This window comes from Eumetopias jubatus, unplaced genomic scaffold (genome assembly GCF_037043125.1).
Source record: "Eumetopias jubatus isolate StellerSeaLion01/CBP00866 unplaced genomic scaffold, mEumJub1_p1.0 scaffold_11, whole genome shotgun sequence".
Lineage (NCBI taxonomy): Eukaryota > Metazoa > Chordata > Mammalia > Carnivora > Otariidae > Eumetopias > Eumetopias jubatus.
In genome coordinates, this window is record NW_028274817.1 from 72,254,873 (window position 1) to 72,271,173 (window position 16,301).

The 16,301-nt window shown below is 38.3% G+C and overlaps 1 protein-coding gene across 2 annotated transcripts in view; it reads left to right on the plus strand.

Annotated features, from left to right (window-relative positions):
• Positions 1–16,301, plus strand: part of OPHN1 (oligophrenin 1) — a 486,250-nt gene that overhangs the window by 247,895 nt on the left and 222,054 nt on the right. The window lies entirely within an intron of this gene.

The window sequence follows — 16,301 nt, forward strand, 5'->3', positions numbered from 1 at the left end:
TTCATACTAGCTTATAAATGGTTGTCATTACCTATATGTTTGCTTTTAAAAGTGAGATATTTTTTCTTTCATAATTTTCTTCTAGCAATAGCCTTTTTTTGCACTTCAAGAAGTCTTTTTAACATTTCTTCTATGTCTGGTTTAATGTTGCTGAAGTTCTTTAACTTTTGTTTTTCTAGGAAACTATTTTTCCTTTAATTTAAAATGACAGTCTTGCTGGGTAGAATATTCTTGGTTTTAGGTTTTTTCCTTTCTCCACTTTGAATTGATGATCATTCCACCCTCTCTATCCTGCAAGGTTTAATGCTGACAAATTAGCTGATAGTTTTATGGGGGTTCCCTTATACATAACTAGTTACTTTTGCTGCTTTTAAGGTTCTCTCCCTTTAAGTTTTGACATTTTAATTGTAATGTGTCTTGATGTGGACCTCTGTGGCTTCATCTTGTTTGGGGCTCTCTGTGTTCATGGACCTGGATGTCTGTTTCCTTCCACATATTAGGTAAGTTTTCAACAACATTTCTTCTAATATATTTTCTTTCCCCTTTTTTTTCTATTCTGCTTCTTGGACCACCAAATGTGAATGTCAGTATACTTAGTGTTGTCTCAGAGGTCCCTTAAACTATTCTCATTTTTTAAAATTCTTTTTTTATTTTTGCTGTTCTATTTGGGCGACTTCTACTAACTTGTCTTCCAGATTGCTGATCTATTCTTCTGCATCATCTAACCTGCTATCAATTCCCTCTAGTATATATATTTTTTTCATTTCAATTATTGTACTCCAGCTCTGATTTTTTTTCTTATATAACTTCTGCCACTTTGTTGAAGTTCTCACTGTATTTATCCATTCTTCTCCTGAGTTCCCTTCAGATCTTTATGACCATTATTTTGACCTCTTTAGCAGGTTGATTAATAATCTGTTTCATTTAGTTTTTTTCTGAGGTTTTGTCTTGTTCTTTTGTTTGGAACATATTATTCTGTCTTCTCATTTTGCCTGACTCCCTGTTTGTTTTTATGAATTAGGTAGATCAACTGTATCTCCCAGTCTTGAAGGAGTATGCAAATTTACAATGTGTCCTGAGCATCACAGAAGTGCAATCTCCCCCTGTCACAAGAACCAGGCACTCCAGAGGTGTTCCCTCTGTGGGCTCCATACACTCTTCTCTTGTAGCTGGGCTATGATTAGTGTGGATGTGCTGGTGGGCAGGACTGGCTCCCAAACTGGCTGGCTGCAATACCTGCTATGGCTGTGATTGCACTGGTAGGTGGGGCTGGATTCCAATGAGGCTAGCTAGGAGGCCTGGCTGTGGTTGTTGAGGTCATAGTTTTGGGTGGGGTTAGCCCTCCACCACAGCTGGCTGCATGGCCTGGCCATGACTGTTGCAGGCATGCTGGTGGGTGGGGTTGATCCCCCTCAATGATGGGAATGTTTTGGTATGTTGTGGTTCTAGATGGAGGCCACTCACCTGGTATGGTAGGCCAGGAGCTTCTTTGGGAGAACATTGCTCATGACCAAGTCCACCTGCTATGTGTGGCAGCATGAGAGGCACTTTGAGGGGACCCCAGTTTCAGTTGTGACCTCCTGCCTGGTTTGGTGGGTCAGGAGCCACTTTGTAGGAGTTGCTAGTTCCAGCCAAGCTTTCCCACAGGGTGTGGTATAGCAGGAGCAGCTTTGGAGGTACATCTGCCAGGGCAGGCAGGTGGAGTGTGGTGGGTTCACAGGGGAATGCTGGGGCAGGGCAAATGATGCTAACAAAATAAATGGAGACCTTCAGAAATGGTACCATCCAGTGCTGGGCCAGGTAGGTAGAAAGAAAGTAAAACAAAAAAAAAAGACACCTGCCCACAGTTTTTTCCTGGAGAAAGTTCCTACAGATCCCTGCCCCCCCAGCACACATCCTAAAATTAGACAGTAAATCTCCTTCATCTATGACCAGGCACTTTTCAGATTGCTACCTCTGTGCTTCATGTCCAAGCAAGTGTGTTTGTGTGAGAGCCCTATAAGAGCAGAGTCTTCATTTCATATAGCCCTCTGGCTCTTCCAGTGTTAAAAACCTAACTGATGTTCTAAGCTCCCAGAACTAAGCACCACTGGTTTTCAAAGCCAGGCGTTATTGTCTTCCTGGTGTAGGTCCTCAGGGCTGGGGTGCTCAAGGTGGGACTTAAAACCCTTGATCCTTAGGAAGGAACTCTGCATTTGTGATATCCCTCCTGATTATGGTTTGCCATGCTGAGGTGTGGGTCCTAACTAGACCTCATCTCTACTCCTATGTGTTTTAATGTGGCTTTTTCTTCTTATCTGTAGTTGTGAAAGAACTGTTCTTCTAGTCATTGTGTCATTCTTAGATAGTTGTTCTCCATGTGGTTGTAGTTTTGGTGTGTCTATGAGAGGAGATGAGCTCAAGATCTTCCTGCTCCACCATCTTTAGAGACTGCTACAGTGATTTTCTTACGAGCACCTTTTCATTACTGGGAAAAAAAACTCACTTGGTCATAGTCTATAATCCTTTTAATATTTTCTTAGATTCTGTTTGTTAGTATATTGTTGAAGATTTTTACATCTGTATTCACAACTTATGTTGGTTTATAATTTTATTTTCTTACGATTTTGTTTGCTTTTCTGTTTTTGCTTTTTTTTTTAGAAACTTTCTCTTCTTTTTTAAAGATTTTATTTATTTATTTGAGAGAGAGAGAGTGAGAGAGAGCACAAGCAGGGGGAGCTGCAGGCAGAGGGAGAAGCAGACTCCCCGCTGAGCAAGGAGCCCGATGTAGGACTCAATCCCAGGACTCTGGGACCATGACCTGAGCCGAAGGCAGTCGCTTAACCAACTGAGCCACCCAGGTGCCCGAAACTTTCTATTTTCTATCAACCTTATTTTCATTTTGTTTGCCTTTGTGGAAGAGCAAAGGACCACTCCGTGATTGTTCCTATACATTCAGTGGCCTGAGCAGTGGGAGCTACAGAGCAGTGTTTGCTTGCAGGCTGAGCACTTCAGTCCTCAGTAGGAAACTGCTGAATAGGCACAGAGGGCACCTGCATGCCTTCAGACCAGTCTGTGACTTCAAGTTGAGTAGCAGTGAACTCAGGAGCTGGAGCCATCCATTCACCCTGAAATTCCTCCTGGTTCACAGCCTTTTCAGCAGCAACCTGCTCTTCTTTTTCAGTCTCTTCAGGATCTCTGTAGAAGGAGAGATCAGGCATGACCTCCCATGGGTACTTACAGGAAATGATGCTATGCATGCGCAGAACTTCCTGGGCCAGCATCCACCACATCACGCCCATTGAGTGAGTTCCCTTGTTGCTGCAAGGGATGGCAATGTCCTCATAGTGCAGAGAAGAGTCTGTGTTATACCGAGCAATGGTAAGCAGGTTAACAAAAGATGCCTCATTGAGAGGCTGGTGGTCAGCCCTGCGATCAGTAACCACCAGAAATCTTGGCTCCCAGAAGGCTGCCTGGTTCTGGTTAGTGAAGGTTCCAGGAATGAAGTGGCCAGCAATAGGAGTGGCTCCGGTAGCAGCAGCAAACTTCAGCACAGCTCACTGGCCACTACGCCTGGATGATATGACACTGACATCAGCTGGGGTTTTTTTTTTTTTTTTTAAGCTATTTAGCAGTTTTATTTAGATCATTAAAAATCTTGTGAGTTCTCTTATAGCAGTTTCTAACTAACAATACATTATAAATGAGGAATGTATTATTTCTTCCACATGCCATTAAAATGTTTGCTAACTCCATCCTCTATTACTCATAATGTATATGAAAAGCAGAAATGTACAAGATAGTCTCTGTTTATTTTGTAATAAAATGAGAAATTAACAATATGAGTTATAATCAGAAAAACTACCCTTTGGAAATTGAACAATGCTATCCTAAATAATTTTTCAATCAAAGAAGAATACAAATCTATAATTAGAGACTAGGAGAAAAATTATGAGAATAAAACATACTCTGTCATTCTTAAGGATATAGTCAAAATCAGCAAATAATCAGTAAAAGAAAATCATAGCTGTAAATTCAGCTGGGTTTTCAATGGCAACAATGGCACAAGTTCCCAGCAGAAGCTTTTCCCAGGTTCTCTTCAGATCTATGATGTAGATGCTGTCACTTTACATTTAGTAGATACGCTGTTCCATTTGGAAATCAAGGATGGTGCCACCTAAGTGGGTTCCTGCTGCAAGGAATTTGAGTACGTCCTCCTTGATTTTCAGGACATCAAGGGCTCTGGAATTGTGAAAGTTTCCCTTTAAGTTATGACAGAAACACAAACTGCCATATGGACACCTCTCTGGGTAGCATGGAAGGCTATTGTCTTGTGATGTTTTTATCTGTCTTTGGTATCGGAGTAATGCTGGCCTCACAGAATGAAGTAAAATTCACCAGTGAAGTCATCTGTTCCTGGAATTTTCTTTGTTGGGAGGTTTTTGATTACTGATTCAATCTTTTGTACTTTTTAAAGGTATGTTTAAAATTTCTATTTCTCCTTGAGCCAGTTTAAGTAATTTTGAGTAGTTTCAGAATTTCTCCATTTCAGCTAGGTTGCACAGTTTGTTGACATACAGTTTTCCATAGTATTCTCTTATAATCCTTTTTTATTTCTGGAAGGTTGATAGTAATGTTCTCACTTTCATTTCTGATTTTGACTCCTTCTTCTCGTTTTTGTTAGTTTAGGTAAAAACTTGTCAATTTTTAAAATCTTTTTGAAGAACCAACTTTTGGTTTTGTTGATTTCTATTGTTTTTCTATTCTCTGTTTCATTTACCTTTGCTCTAATCTTTATTTTCTACATTCTGATGGCTTTAGATTTAGTTTGCTTTTCTTGTTCTAATTCCTCAAGGTGTATATGAAGGTTATTGGTTTTACCTCTTTATTCTTTTTTAATATAAGCATTCACATCTATAAATCTTCCTCCCAACATTGCCTTTGCTACATCTCATAAGTTTCAGTAAGTTGCATTTTCTTTTTATTTATCTCTAAGTATTTTCTAATTTCACTCGTGATTTCTTCTTTATTCCTTTGATTGTTTAAGAGAGTGTTATTTAATTTCCACATATTCATGAATTTTCCGGTTTTCCCTTCTGTGATTGAGTTTGAGCTTTATTTTGTTGTGGTTGGAAAAGATACTTAAGTAATGCCAAATTTTCAAATGTATTAAGACTTGGTTTTTGGCCTAATATATTGTCTGTCCTAGAAAATATTCTATGTATAGTTGAAAAGAATGTGTTTCCTGTTCTTGTTAGGTGGGATATTTAATATATGTGTGTTAGGTATCAATAGTTTATGGTGTTGTTTATTTTGTATTTCCTTATTCTTCTGTCTACACATTTTATCCATTATTGAAAGTGGGTATTGATATCTTCACCTATTGTAAAATTATATAATTCTTTCTTCATTTTTTTGAGTTGTCAGTGAGTTTATTTTTTAGGTTTTTATTTAAATTCCAGTTAGTTAACATACCATGTAACATTAGTTTCACATGTATAATATAGTGATTTAACAATTCCGTACATCACCCAGTGCTCATCATGACAAGTGCATTCTGTATTTCCCATCACCTACCTTTATTGTATTATTATCAATTAGTTCCTTTATGTTTGTTATTAACTGTTTTATGTATTGGGGTGCTCCCATGTTAGATGTATAAATATTTACAATTATTATAACTTCTTGTTGAGTTTTCCCATTTATGACTATATAGTGTCCTTCATTTCTTGCTATACTCTTTGTTTTAAAAGTCTATTTTGTCCAATATAAGTATTGCTGCTCTGGCTTTCTTTTGACATCCATTTGCATGATAGATGTTTCTCCATCCCCTCACTTCACTCTGCTGGTGTCTTTACGTCTAAAATGAGTCTCTTGATTGGCAGCATATAGATGGGTCTATTTTTTTAATTCATTCTGTCACCTTGTGCCTTTTGTTTGAGCGTTTAGTCCATTCACATTCAAAGTAATTATTGATAGATATGCATTTATTTTCATTTTATTGATTTTTGCTTATTTCTGAAGATTTTCTCTAATCCTTTCTTGTCTTTCATTTAAGGTTTGCTGATTTTCTTTGGTGATATATTTGGATTTCTTTCTTTTTACTCCTTGCTTATTTGTTAGTGGATTTTGATATATGGTTAACATTAGATTTGTATATAACCTCTTCTGCATATAGCAGTCTATATTATGTTGATGGTTGTTTTAAGTTTGAACCCATTCTTTTTTTTTCAAAGATTTTATTTATTTATTAGAGAGAGGGAGCAAGGAAGGGAGATGGAGGTGGAGAGGCATGGAATTCCAAGCAGACTCCACACTGAGCATGGGGCCTGATGTGGGGTTTGCAACCCTGAGATCATGACCTGATTCGAAACCAAGAGCTGGACAAACCACTCAGGCACCCATGAACCCATTCTTTACTCCTCCCCATGTTTTAGGTATATGTTGTCATATTTTACATACTTTTATTTTGTGATTTCCTTGACTGATTTTTTACAGAAATTTATTTTTACTGCTTTTGTGTTTCCTACCTTTATCCTATCAGTTTGGGCCTCTCCTTTCCACTCAAAGAGTCCTGTTAATATTTTTTGCAGGGCTGGTTTAGTAATCATGAACTCTTTCGGTTTTTGTTCATCTGGGAAACTCTATCTCTCCTTCTGTTCTGAATGATAGCCTTGCCTGATACAGTATTCTTGGCTTCAGATTTTTCCCATTCAACACTTTGAATATATCATGCCACTCGCTTCTGGCTTTGAAAGTTTCTGCTAAAAAATCAGCTTATAGCCTTATGGGTTTTCCTTGTAACTTACTGTCTTCTTTGGTCTTGCTGCTTTTAAAATTTGTTGTTTATCACTATACTTTGCCAATTTAATTACAATATTTCTTGCTATGAATCTGCTTTTGTTGATTTCGATGAAAGTTCTCTGTGCCTCCTAGATCTGGATATCTGTTTCCTTCCCCAGTTTAGGGAAGTTTTCAGCTGTTATTTCTTCAAATAAATATTCTGCCCCCTTTCCTAAGCCATCTTCTTCTGGGACCCCTGTGATACAAATGTTATTATATTCGATGGAGGCACTGAATTCCTTAAGTCTCTTCTCATTTTACATAATTCTTCTTTCTCTCTTTTGTTTAGCTTAATTACTTTCCATTACTCTGTCTTCTAGGTCATTAATTCCTTCCTCAGCTTCTTCCAGCCTGCTGTTCATTCTATCAAGCATGTTTCTCATTTCATTTATTGAGTCATTTATCTCTCCTATGTTATTTCTCATCCACGTTTTAAGGGTCTCACTCATGTCTTCCTCTCTTTTCTCAAGTAGTATGATTATCCTTATGATCTTTAAATTGTCTATCAAGCATGTTATTTATATCTGTTTCACTTAGATCTCTGGCCATGTCCTTGTCCTGTTCTTTCATTTGGGATAAATTTCTCTGTCTTCTCATTTTGTCTGTGTCTCTGTGCCTGTTGCTCTGTGTTAAAAGAAAGTCAGCTACATCTTCTGTTTCTGAGGTTAATGGCCTTATGAAGAAGAGGTCTTGCAGTGTCCTGCCATGTAGTGTCCCCTGTTCCCCAGGGCCTGGCACTTTCAGTAGTGTTTCCAATGTGTGCTGCATGTGTTCTGCTGTTTTGCCCTATCTACTTTATCCTTTAAGTCAGTCATCTGCGAGGGTTTTCTTTGCCTGTTGTGGGCAGTGTTTAGTCCCTGGCCTGAATGTGGTGCATTTTAACAAGATGTGCTCTGGTCTGATTGTGAAATGATACCTATCACCGCTGCTTCCAGAACTGAGTCTCTGCAAAACTCTCATGTTGGGAGACATGGTATGAGTAGAGATTTGGGCCACTCTTCTTGGGGAGTGTCCCCACCACACTAGGACTGAATCAGACATGACTGGGAAGGGTGGTTTCACCAGAGCATGGGAGATAGAAGACTTGGTGTAAGCATGTGAGGTAGGGAGGGTCAGTGCTGCACTTGTTCCTGCATCTGGCCCTGTGCTTATGCAGAGGTGTAGGAGGATGGAAATGTCGCTGGCCGGGTCCTTTGTTTCCAGAGGTGTCTCTCCTTGAATGCTATCTCTCTGGAACATGCTCTGAGATGAGTGAATAACCTCCCCACTGTGTGCCCCAGGGTCTTCAGATTGCTCCTTCCGTTCTGTTTGTCCCCAGATTGTTTGTCTGCCTTCTCTCCAAGAGCAGTGCAATGCCCTCCAGGCTCTATCCCAACCAAGCCTGCTTACCTTTAAAACTCCAGATTTTAAACTTGTTGGTTGTAAGAACTCAAGAAATTTGGCCCCTCTTGTTTTCCAAGTCAGTTGCTATAGGGATTCATTTTCCCTGTGAGCTCACCTGTATGCTAGTGTGTCTCACACCCTTCTCTGTGACTGCAGCAGGCACGATCTCTTTCTCTTCCAAAGTACATCTCCATTCTTCCTACCTTCTTTCATGTGGCCTCTTCTCTATTTTTTTTTTTTTGTGGAGTTTATTCTGCCTGTGTTTAGGTCAATTTCTAGGGTATTTAGGATGATTTGATTGTTATCTAGTTGTACACGAAGGTAACATTAATAATATATATGTAAGCTATAAGTAATATTTAGATTGTCATACAAATGTAATTACTGACTATAAATCAAAGAAAAATTGCATTAAAAGTATATTGAGAGTATCAGGAAATGGTTTTGGGTTGGGGGACAAAGGAGATGGTAGTGGTAATGAGATAGGGAGAAGAAAGAGTTAAATCCTCATCTTTATTTGAGAGTTAATAGATAATGCACAAAATTTTAAAATTCATAATAGCAATATAAATTTATTTTGAGATATTAGAGATATGGAAGTAAATACTAGAATAATTGGCTTAGAGACAAAAGAGGTTATTTCTAAAGAAGAGGTAATAGAAAGGTGACTGGGTATAGCTGCTTGTCTTAACCTACTGCATGGAACTAGATGATAATTTGAATTAAGACTTTAATAAAAGTCTTAAACATGAATGCTTCTGATGTGATCACTTGGGCATTATGAATGTAATGCTGCAAGCAAATTTCCTGGGTCTGTTTTCCATATTCAGTCTCTGATTCTCTATAAATTTCTATTAAATAAGAAAATTTGTAAAAGTTAAACCTAGCATTCAGAGTTCGTAGTTGGTATACAGTAAGGAACCTCACATCCTGCTTGGCAAAGGTATATTCTCAATGTATAGGAGTTCCTTTCCTTCCTGATCAGTCTAACAACTGTTTTAATGCAGCCATTTAACTTGAGGATGGCCAGTGACTCTTGATCAGAGCCTCTGCTACATTTGGCTTTGGAGACAAATTGTCCCTGAAATGAAAGCTCTTTTTAACTGATATTGGAATGTCCCAGAAGAAGTAGGCTGATGTCACTGATTGTTGACATTAGTGGAATTAAATGTAAGTGAATTCCAGAAGAAATAGAAAATCTTAATAGACTTATATAAAGAAAAGCCCAGGACCAAGATTTAGTTTTTCTTTTTTCTTTTTGATGGCTGCTTAATATTCCATTATATATATATATATATCTGTTGATGGACATCTTGGCTCTTTCCATAGTTTGGCTGTTGCTTGCCATTTGCAACGAAGTGGATGAAGCTAGAGGGTATTATGCTAAGTGAAATAAGTCAGTCAGAGAAAGGCATGTATTATATGATCTCACTGATATGAAGAATTCTTAATCTCAGGAAACAAACTGAAGGTTGCTGGAGTGGTGGGGGGTGGGAGGGATGGGGTGGCTGGGTGATAGACATTGGGGAGGATTTGTGCTATGGTGAGTGCTGTGAATTGTGTAAGACTGTTGAATCACAGACCTGTACCTCTGAAACAAATAATACATTATATGTTAAAAAAAAAAAGAAGATAGTAGGAAGGGAAAAATGAAGGGGGGGGAAATCGGAGGGGGAGACGAACCATGAGAGACTATGGACTCTGAGAAACAAACTGAGGGTTCTAGAGGGGAAGGGGGTGGGGGAATGGGTTAGCCTGGTGATGGGTATTAAAGAGGGCACATATTGAATGGAGCACTGGGTATTATGCGCAAACAATGAATCGTGGAACACTACATCAAAAACTAACGATGTAATGTGTGGTGATTAATGTAACATAATAAAATAAAATTAAAAAAGAAAAAAAAGAAAAGCCCGGGACCAACTGGACCCACTGGGAATTCTACCTAGTGTTTAAAGAATTGACAGTTATCTTTTACAAACTCTTCCAAAAACAGAAGAGGTGGAAATACCTCCTAACTCATTCTATAAGGCAGATATTACCCTGATAGCAAAACTAAAGGCATAACAAGAAAACAAAATTACAGGCTACTATGGCTCATGAATAGTTACCCCTTATCTATGAGGAATACATTCTAAGACCCCCCCCAGTGGATGCCCGAAACCATGGGTAGTACCAAGCCATATATGTATCTATAAAATTTTTAGTACCAAGCTGTATGTGTGTGTATGTATATGTATATATATTTTTCTTATACATATATACATATGATAATATTTATAAATTAGGCACAGTAAGAGATTAACAACAATAGCTAAAAATAAAAAAGAACAATTGTAACAGTGTACTATAATAAAAGTTATAACAATGTGGTTTCTCTTTCTCTCAAAATATCTTTTTGTACTCTACTTATCCTTCTTTTGCTAATGTGAAATGATAAAATTCCTGTGTGGTCAGATGAAGTGACATGAATGACATAAGCATTGAGACATCTTTAGACTACTATTGACCTTCTGATGTTACATTAGAAAGAGGATCTTCTTGCAGACTTTGGTGGACTTTAGTAACTGAGACTGTGGAAAGCAAAATTGTGGATAAGAGTGTACTACTCTATAGATGTAAAGGTTCTCAGCAAAATACAAGCAAACCAAATCCATCAGCATATAAAAATAAGTATATACCATAATCAAGTGAGATCTGTCCCTGGAATGCATGGTTGGTTTAACATCCAAAAAAATCAATCAATACTGTATACTATATTAATAGATTACAGGACAAAAGTACTTGAACATCTCAAGACAAAGAAGGCTTTTGACAAAATCCAACACCCTATCATGATAAAAATATTTTACAAACTAGGAATGGAAGGGAACTTTCTCAACCTGATAATTGAGAAATATAAAAAACCCATTACTAACATCATATACATAAGTGAAAGACTATAACCCTTCCCTCTAATCTCAAGAAATCAAGGATGTCCACTCTTGGCACTTCTATTTAACATTATGCTGGGGGTTCTAGCCAGGATAATTAGCCAAGATTGGAAAGGAAGAAGTTAAAACTATCTGTGTTTGCTGATTACTTCATTTTAAATATAGAATCCTAAGGTACAAACACACACACACACACACACACACACACACACACACACACACACTATTGGAATAGTAAAGGGGTTCATCAAGGTTGCAGGATACAAAATCAATATACAAAAATAAATTATATTTCTATATACTATTAATAAATTATTTGAAAATTAAAATAAAAAATTCCCCTTTGCAGTAGCATCAAAATATTAAAGTACTTAGGTATAAATTAACAAAAAATTGCAAGAGTTATATGTTGAAAAGTACAAAACGTTAATGGAATAAATTAACTAAGACCTAAATAAATAGAAGGATAAATAGAAACACATCTTGTGTTCATGAATCAGCCTTCATATTGTTAAGATAGTATAGTCACAGAATTGATCTACAGATTCAGTGTCATCTGTACCAAAATTTCAGCTGGCCATTTTTCAGATTGATAAGGTGACCCAAAATCCACACAGAAGACCAGAATAGAAAAGGAAATATTGAAAAAAAAAAAAAAAGAGTTACAGTCTTTAATTTCAGAACTTACTACAAAGTAATCAAGACAGTGTGGTTGTGACATGAAGATAGACATATAAATGAATAGAATAGAACTGAGAGTCCAGAAATAAACCTATACATTTACGGCTGATTGATATTTTCTGAGAATGCCAAAACAATTTAATACGGAAAGAATAGTCTTTAGAACAAATGGTTCTGAGACTACTGGTTATCCATATGCAAAAGAATGAAGTTGGAGCCCTATAACACACTGCACTCAAAAATTAAAACCAAAAAATATAAAGTTATTGGAAAAAAACAGCTATAAATCTTCATGAACTTTGATCGGGCAACATTTTCTGAGATATGACACCAAAAACACAAGAAATTGAAGAAAATAGGCTGATTGAACTTCACAAAATTAAAAATGTTCATGTTTCAAAGGACACTACCAATAAAGTGCCAGAACAACCCAAAGAATGGGAGAAAATACACCACAGCTAGTATTCAGAGTTATATAACAAATTCTTGTAACTTGAAAATATAAAGATAAAAAAACAAATTTACAAATGGGCAAAATAATTCAATAAACATTTTGTTGAAGAATATATATATGTGAGTGTATATACATGTATACACAAAGGGTCAATAAACACATGAAAAGACATCATTAGTCATTTAGGAAATGCAAGTCAAACTACAGTGAATGCAAGTTAACACCCAATAGGTTATTTGTAACCAAAAAGTCACATAAGGGTTGGTAAGGATGTTCAGAAATTGGAACTCTCATTCATTGCTGTTGACAATGTAAAATGGTACTCCTGCTTTGGAAAACAGTTTGGTAGTTCCTTAGATAGTTAAACATAGAGTTGTCATATCACTCAGCAGTTCCACTGCATATATATATATATGCCCAAATGAATTGAAAATATGACCACAGAAAATCTTGTACATGAATGTTCACAGCAGCATTATTCATAATTGCTGAGGAAATGGAAATAACCCAAATGTCCATCAATGTGAATTTATAAAGAAAATGTGGTATATCCATACAATCAAATATTATTCAGCCATAAAAAAGAATGAAGTACTGATACATGCTACAACATGAATGAATCTTGAAAACATGTTAAGTGTAACAAGACAGGCACAAATGGTCACATATTGTATGACTAGAATGATATGAAACCTCTAGAGTATACAAATACACAGAGACAAAAGTTAAATTTTGGCTTTTGAGGGGAGTATTAGGAGAAGGGGGGAATGACTACTAATAGGTATAGGGTTTTTCTTAGGTGATGGAAATATTCTGGAATTAGACAGCAGTGATGGTTGCACAACTTTGTAAATACACTAAAAACCTTGAATTGTTCACTTTAAAGGATGAATTTTATATGTGAATTACATTTTATAGTTTTTATTTTAAAAATTGAATTGGAGGAAGAAGTGACCAACAGAACTTAATCTGTTCTTAGAGAATTCACTGACATTTTCTGGCTCTAATGCTTTCTTCAAAGAATTGCTACTTTAAATAGATTCACCTGCTGGAGGAACGGTGTGTCTTACCTATGTTTTGTGGGAAAATTTCTATCTCATGTGATTTGGTATGAGTGTGGGCTAGGGCTATAGACCTACTTGAGTTTTATTCACAAGGTTTCCTGGTTATTTACAGGCCTCCTGAGTGTAATTCCTCTCATGATCATCTGGGCTCTATTTGACTATGTGGAAGAAATCCAATAGATCTATATATTATATGACCTTGGACAAGTTAGTTCATTTTTTTGAACCTTAGGTTCCTTTACAATAGCTACTTCTCAGGGTTGTGAAGACTAAATGAAATAATGGATTATAAGTACCTACTTCACTGCCTGACCTGATGTGGGCCTCAGTTAATGTTAGTTTCCTCTCTGCTTCTTTATCTTGGGAAAAAACACTTTCCTTCCAGGTCAGAGGTCACTGAGCTTGGTCCTGGCTTCCTGCCCAGGAACAGATTGCCTCTAGAAATAAATCATGTGTGAGTTGTTTTTTTTTTTTTCTTTTTGCCTGTGTGTCTCTTGCTGTGCCTCTTCTAGTAACTGGCACTCTGTAGGTGCTCAGTGAATTTGGATTTACTATGACACAACACAGGCCCTTTACATGAATTTCTCAGCATGGTGTTGAGAGGATTGCAGTGTGTCAGCATTCGTGTGTGACATATGAGCATTGTTAATGCTCCTTTGGAGCTGTGTGACTTCCAGTTGTGCTGAGGCAGAGAACTTAATTAAATTTCATACTTAAGGAGAGTGACGGCTGAGTCCTCCATCCCCCATAAAGCTTTTTGTCTCTTGCTTTCTGGCTACACTTTCCAGGATTGTTTCCTCCTTTGTAACATCATCTTTTAATAGGGCAGTAGTAAAATGCTTAAACAGTATCAAAGAACTCATCATATATAGAGACAGTCCAAGGTTCCTATTGCCTTGGAAAAGTTTTACTTAGTATTAGTCTGTCTAAATGCATTGTATATGACTTTTATTTTTAAATTTTATTTTATTGTTATATTAGTCACCATACATCATTAGTTTTTGATGTAGAGATCCACACGTCATTGTTTTCGTATAACACCCAGTGCTCCATGCAGTGCATGCCCTCCTTAATACCCATCACCAGGTTAACTCTTCACCCCACACTCTTCCCCTCTAAAACCCTCAGTTTGTTTCTCAGAGTCCAGAGTTTCTCATGGTCCGTCTCCCCCTCCAATTTCCCCCCCCTTCATTTTTCCCTTCCTTCTCCTAATGTCATCCATGCTATTCCTTGTTTCACAAATAAGTGAAACCTTTCTCTGCTTGACTTATTGCAGTTAGCATAATCTCCTCCAGTCTCATCCATGTTGATATACAAGTTGGGTATTCAGGGGCTTTGGAAAAGATGGCGGAGGAGTAGGGGACCCTATTCCACTGGTCCCTGGAATTGAGCTGGATATCTACCAGACCACTCTGTGAACACCCATGAAATCAGCCTGAGATGTAAGAAGATAGATCTGGATCTCTACAAACAGAAGATTGCAGGTGGTTGGTTTCGAGGTTCGAACTGGGGAGCCATGATTCCATGGACAGATATCAGAGTATAAACAGCACCAGGAAGCAGCCTGGCTGTGGGGATCCTACACCGCTGGTGAGCGATAACCTCCCGCGCTAGGGATGCGGCACAGACTCGCAAACTGGTATGGGTGGGGAAAGGACTTTAGGGCAGCTTCCTGGACAGAAACCACAGCGGTGGGGGTCACGCGTGCAAACTAGGAGTGGCTGGTGGTTTTAGAAGCACAAAGGGCAGAGACGTGCCCCAACCTGGAGGCAGGACTGGGAGCACTGTGGAAGGGTGCATAACCCAGGACGCTGCAGTTTATAGCAGCACAGACAGAAACGGAGAAACTGTAGCCTGGAGAGCTCACTCAAGAACAGACTGCAATCTCTCTGCTCTGAGGCAGAGGGTTGGAAACGGTCTCTTCGGCTCTGACTCTCGGAAGATATGCAGAAAGTCACCAGGGAAAGCCGCCAGAGAAAAAAAGCCGCAAAAAACCGGTTCCCACTGAGTTCGTGCCCTGCCACAGGGGGGCAGGGCAACTCTGCCCAAACAGGGTTGCCTGAGTAACAGTGTGGCAGGCCCCTCTCCCAGAAGACAGGCAGGGAAAACAAGAAGCCAGCAACCCTAAGGTCCCTAGAAAACAGGTGCATCTTGCTTGGGTTCTAGTCAATAATTTGGACTCTATACATTCCCTCAACCACCCCTCAACAGAATGACTAGGAGGAGGAACCCCCCAAATAGGAAAGACTCAGAGAATATGACTTATGCCACAGATTTACAAATGGATTCAGATATAATCAAGATGTCGGAGATGGAATTCAGACTAGCAATCGTGAAGACCATAGCTAGAATGGAGAAATCCATTAATGGCAACATAGAGTCTCTAAGGGGAGAAATGAAAGCTGAATTGGCAGAACTTAAAAATGCAAGCAGTGAGATCCAATCTAATCTAGATAATCTAACAGCTAGGGTAAGTGAGGCAGAAGAATGAATTAGTGATCTAGAAGACCAATTAATAGACAAGAAAGAAAGGAGGCCTGGTGCTCTGTCCTCAGCATGGGAGGCTGTCGCTCACCGGTGGTGTAGGATCCCCATGGCTCGGCTCCCTCCCCCTTCTGTTTATCCTCCGATATTTGCCTGCAGAAGCACAGTTCCCCGCTTCCTACCTCCAAACCAGACACCTGCGATATTTTGTTTGTAGAGATCCAGATGTATCTTCTTACATCTCAGGCTGATTTCATGGGTGTTCACAGAGTGGTCTGGTAGATATCCAGCTCAATTCTGGGGACTGGTTCGAATAGGGTCCCCTACTCCTCCACCATCTTTTCCCTCAATCTGTATATGACTTCTAAAGGCATATATTGAATTCACCACTGTGTTCCTTCTTTCTCCTTTGAAAAAAATGAGGGAGTAGTTAATGCATGTGAAAAAAATAAGAAAAATACTGGGAAGAAGAAAAAGTAA